The sequence below is a fragment of the Apteryx rowi genome, unplaced genomic scaffold, assembly GCF_003343035.1.
Source record: "Apteryx rowi isolate R43461 unplaced genomic scaffold, aptRow1 scaffold_77, whole genome shotgun sequence".
Taxonomy (NCBI): Eukaryota; Metazoa; Chordata; class Aves; order Apterygiformes; family Apterygidae; genus Apteryx; species Apteryx rowi.
The window spans coordinates 2,462,220-2,468,219 of NW_020451060.1; positions in this window are offsets into that span (position 1 = coordinate 2,462,220).

Below are 6,000 nucleotides of genomic sequence, written 5' to 3' on the forward strand. Positions count from 1 at the left end.
CTCTTTTTTAGTGAAGGAAACATTGCAAGTCAATTGTCTGTCTTTGTATCAGTCTCTCTACTCTGCTCTAGCTTGGTTGAAGATTGCTTTTGAGAGCATCCTAACTCATACAAGCAAATTGTAAACTTCCAGTCAGTCCCCTAAAGATTAGGGAGGTCTTTGTGGGGCAGTGAGATGAGCAGGAGGGAAGTTCTCTTGTCAGAAGAGATAGGCAGGAAATATTTTCCCACTGATGAAAGGTAGGAATAACTCCCTTTCCAGTCAGCGTAGAAGATATTCCTCATTCCTTTATTACTGTTGGGCTTTGGTGCCTTCCTTCTTTACATGAAGTAATGGATAACTAGAGGCAGTGAGTCCAAGGGGTTGGATGAAGAAATACACAGGGAGCAGAAGGGCTCCATGCTCAAGAGACTACTTTTCACAGAAGCAAAGTGGAATAAGGATGTTGCTGAAGGCAACAATGTTGGCAAATTTTTAGTAGTCCATCACACAAAAAATGAAGCTCATTTGTGAGACAATGAAGAAAGGAGGACAGGGCTGTGGGAGAAAGGAAAAAAAAAAGTTGCTCCAGGAACCGCAGAACTAATAAAACCAGGTTCCCAGGGGTTGTCTGTGCCTTATGGGGTTCAATAAGGTATGAGCTTGAATCCAGTCTTTTCTGGAAATTGGAATATTCAGAGATTATTGAGAAACACCAAATTTCTCTTCCGTAGGTTATCTCAGGCGTCTAATAATGTAGAATGCGTGCCTTAGCCTCTCCATCTTTAGGGCACTAATGTGGTCTTTCTCCTTTCCCTGGCTGCCTATTTTCAAGCAAGTTCCTTTGAGACCCATGTGCTTATTTGGCCATAAGGCTCAAAAACTATTAAGGGGAAAGAGACTGGCAGAAATAGACTCAGGTATGGGCACACAGCAAGAGTACATAAAAGCAAGTTTTCATCCCCTGTGCTGGTGGCGGGGAGAGCAACAGAGTAAAAATTCAGTTTCTGTTCCTTAGCTTAAACTCTTGGGAGACACAAGGTCAGTACTGAGGAAATGAGGCTGAACTGTATCTCCTGCCACACATGAGACAACATGTATTTTAACAAAGATAAAAATATTTGGGGTGATTGATAGATATTCATTCATATTGTACTTCTCAGGATGAATGGAAATGGACTCGATTTTATATTCAGGTGGGCTGCTTGTCTCTCCTTTTACCCTCCTTCAAGCCTCCTGAATTGACATGAGCTTGCTAATCTTCCCTGCCAGAGCATTTTAACAGTTCTTACCAGACACTGTCGGCAACTTTTCTGTAATAAAGACAGCTTTGAAAAAGTGCACACTAGTGAAGAAATTAGAAGTTTGCTTCCATATAGGTAAATCCTTGAGCTGTAAGCATGCATCTTTAAAGATTTCGTTTTGGTTTGTTGTTGAGTTTATTCTAATCGCTTCAGTGAAGTAAAACTATTCACATGATGCTGTTGCCCTGCCTAGTTGTATTTGGTGTTTAGACAAAAAGAACTTTTAAACGTATTGGAATATCTCAATTTTCAACTTGTTAACAGCAGTTAGGATTTTCATAAGACTGTTTCAAATATCTTTCTTTCAGTAACATAAATTTTTAAGGTAACGTGGTTGGGTTATCTGAGGCACCAGTGGAAAATGCCTGTTTATACATGCTTCTGTGTGACTGGTGCTGTATTGATATGAGACTGGCAGTATGATTCTCATTTTTTTGGCAATACCTAGCTGATCCAAGGCCAAAGTGACCCTCCTTGATCCTCACTGTATAAAAACAAGTGAAATTATGGCTTCAGTGAAGTTGCAACAAAATTCTCACCTCAGTGGTTCCAGTATTTCAGCCTTGTTACATGAGAAGTTCATTGCTCTAAAGGTCTTAAAATCAAGCAGACAAAAGGAGGCAGGAAAGAAAACTTTTTTTTTTTCAATCTGGAGATAGAAAACTGAGGTGTGAGGAAGCTATGGAGGTACTTTTTAATATTTAGCTGATGCAGAGGGGTACCTGAGAGGAATCAGAAATGCCTGTGTTTAATGCCAAGCCAAAATGAACAGGTCTCTCAGGAGCTCCTCTCTACTTCCTACATACCTCTAAATATGGTCCTGTGTGAATTGCCTGATGACATGTCGGTAAATGTAGGCATTGAACCCCTTCCAACGGCTGTGCCTTGACACAGCCCTGCTCTGTTACCATTGAGCTTTGTGCACTGAAGTATCTTATTCAAGTTAGATGCCTTATTCAGCATAAGGCTTTGCGGCCTTGGTTGTTGCATACTTGAAAAGTTCTGAGCAGCATCTCAGTTCTGCAAAGGTCCTGCAGGGAGGTAACTGCAACTGTTACAAAAAACAGTATGCAAATGAAAACCATGGCCTGAAATGACTTTGGGAGAAACAAAACCCAGCATAACCCAAGCAAACAAAAAAAAAATCCCCTTCAGTCTGCCACCTGATGTTCTATGACTACTTCACCAGTTGAGTCACCAGTGCAAACCAGCCCCCATGAGCACATTGAACATTCCTGCCTTCCACAGTGCAAAACTACAAATGGGCACTTTGCCAAAATATCAACCAAAAACTGAAACACTTATTTAAAATTGGCGATGTGATAGACTACAGCATCAGCAACATATGTTGTGCAGCATATGAATAAATCAAGCCCCATCCATGGCTAATGAAAGGCTTTTTGATATGCTTAACACTAAATTACTTTTGATTAAAAAGCTTACTGAAGAGACAAATGTAAACTACAGCTAGGTGTGCTCACTTTAGACAGTTACGTGCTAAATCTAATTTGAAATGGATAAGAGCTAACACATTTCATTTCCTGCATACTCAGTGAGACAATGTCGCATTTTTTAAACAGTAATTTCAAGTGAGTCTTTCAAAGTGCTTGAGTCAGCAACACAGCAAGACTATTTAGAAAGATGATCATGCAAATGGAACTTCAAGTGATTTAATATGCTCACCATCGCAGGTAGGTAGCTTGATCTATGGCATACTTAGAATGATGGAACAAGCTGTGTACATCAGCGAAGTATTTCAAGCTGTTAATATTCTTAGCAAATAATGTTTAATATGGGTTTATCTTTAGCATGAAAAACTTACTGGGAAGCGTGATAAATAGCAGAATTATGGAAGCAACAAATACATCAGAGTGGATATCTGGATGTGATAGCAGAGATGATAGAGAAAACAAGTAGTATTATTACTATTATCAAGCTCTTTACACTAAATTGTGTAAGATCTGCAAATTCTTATGAGCATTACTGCAACTGGACTTTGGAATCCTAAAAGGAATAGCATTAGTAGTACCAGTCATAACAGGAAAGAAAGTATATAACTATCTGGGAAGGAGTGCAACACTGACTTCAGAATCAAACAGGTGAAGCAAGTACCTGAGTAATATCTAATAAAAAGGTAATGAAGGTACTGGAAATTGGATAACTTTGTACTGTAAAAGGTATTTCCAAATAGAAGAAAGCCTTGTGTTGATAAAAGTTTTAAAAAAAAAAAGAAAAAAAAAAGGCAGCGATTTTCAAAAATATAGGCAATATTGTTTGTAATTGCTTTTACCCAAAGATATCATATTGCTTTCAAAACAAAGTAATAGGCACATAGTCCTGTCCTAGCATCATCCTTTTAAGAGAAAAGGATGATCTCTGAGAAAGAGATGAGTAAGCAGAGAAAGCAATGAGTATGTCTAGTCTTTCTCAGCAACACTCACAAGATAGTTATTACCCTATGCAGCAATCAGTATGAACAGTTTTTGACAAAAGAAAAAGGGGCCTTCTAGAAAAGAATGTAGTCTTTACAGCTTTGAAAGTATGAATAGGCAGACACTATTTTCTGTACTTTTAGTAGCACTTAAAATTGTTAGTAGCACTTAAAATTGTTTTGCAACATAATGATGTCACAATCTAAGTTTTAGAATGCAGAAATATCTTTTTGGGGCATAATTTATATTCTTATTTTTCTCTTCTGACCAAACTTTGGCCACAATTTCTATGATGGCAGCAGTCTGCCATCTGGTTGGATATCTGGCCCATAGAAGAAAAAGGAGCGACAAGGCCTCTGAACTACGGTGAGGGCAGAGCAGCAGCGGGTTGGGCACAGTTCTTTGCTGAACTGAGCTGGAATAATATCTGAACAGCTCCAAATCAATTTTTGTAAAATTTTTGCTTCAAAGTCATAAATATTTTTGTTAATATTTGTTTATTTGACCCGATTTGGCTACAACCAATTACAAAAAAAAAAAAAAAGAATTTCCAGCAGGATAGAAATTCACAGAATCACAGAAAAGTCTATATTGAAAGGGACCCTTGGACAGCATTTGTTCCAACATCCTGTTGAAATCAGGGCCTTAGATTAAATTATCCATTAGCTGAGTTTTCAATATTTCCAGCGAGGGAGTTCCAGGCTTTAGTTGTCCTTACCGTGAAGTATTTTTTTTCCCTATATCCAGATGGAATTTCGCTTGAATCAGCTTGTACCTGTTGCCTCTTGTCCAGTCACCATGCATCCTTGTGTAGAGAGTACCATCATCTCTTCTGTAACTACCGTTTAGGTATTGGGGGACTGTGATTAGATCTCCCCTGAGCCCTCTCTTCTCTAGGCTGAATGAACCCAATTCCTTCCACCTTTCTTCATGTGTCAAGTTCTTCAGCCCTCTAATCRCCTTGGTGGCCCTCCGCTGGAACATCTCCAGTTTTTCAATGTCTAGCTTGAACTGTGGGGACGAAAACAGGACACAGTACTCCAGGTGTGGCTAGAGAAGTGCCCAGAGGAATAATATCATCTCCAGGAATGATCTGATTCCTTGGGCTGCTGGCTGTCCTCTGGCTGACGCAGGCTGGGACACTGTTGGCTCCCTTTGCTGCCAGGGCTTGCTGCTGGCACCTGCTCAGCTTGCTGTCCACAAAGACCTTTCTAGCAGAGCTGCTCCCCAGGCCAGCCAGTTAGGTCTGTCTCTGGGATCATCCATTTGTCCAATYTGCTGACTCCTTTTACTAGAAATATCTTCCCTGTTTCCCCACCACCACCCCCTTTACTATCTGTGTGTATATTTATGATATGCTTTATTAGCCACTTCTCTCTGCAAAGTTCAGAGTTAGAATATATGTCTCCTTAATTTCCACTGTCTGAGTGGATATCATATGAGAAAATTCTGAAACATGACTTGAGCAGTTAAATTTTTCTAGTCCAAGGAAAGGGAAAATATAGTGCCCTTGTTAAAGGTTCAAAAAAGGATAGGCATGTCATGTCATGATACAGTAAAGYTCCTGTCTAAGAAAAGATACTCCAAACCCAAATTGTGCTTGAGTCTGGCCATTAACGAGGAATCGGCTTGGATATTTAACCAGCCCATCTGTAAAGAAGGAATGACAGGCTGTTATTTTTCTGTTCAGTGATTTATTTAATTAGTGATGGATACGTACATTTTATCAACCACTTACCTAACTACTATGATTTTTTTTATATTTTTTTAAGTACAGAAGAGGGAAGTTAAGCATGTAAGAGGTACAATGGAGGGATATCTTTTCTGGCCAGCTCTCTAGCCAAGCATCAGTCCATGTATTGATTCGCTTTTACCTTATCCGATTCAAATATCCCAGCTCTCCATGCTGAAATCAATTACATGATATCTCTTCCTCAGCCAGACCAATTGTACTACTGAACAAAATACTACCAAACCATTATCTAGAACAATGTTTTCCACCAAATTTTAAAAACTGTTAACAATTTACCCGCATTAAGGATAGTACCCTTATGTTTTTAATTGGGCACTGTTTCTGATGTTCAGATAGACTACCCAGCCCAGTAAGACAATTGTCTTTTTCATGATTCATTACTGTTGGTAAATGGAAAAATGTATGTTCTTTTTTAAATAGTGCTAAACCTTACTTAGGTTAAACAATGTGATTTTTTTTAAAACTCCAAATCAATCATGAACATATTGTTATTAATCTTCTAAAAAGTCTTAGGTTAATGCATATATGTACT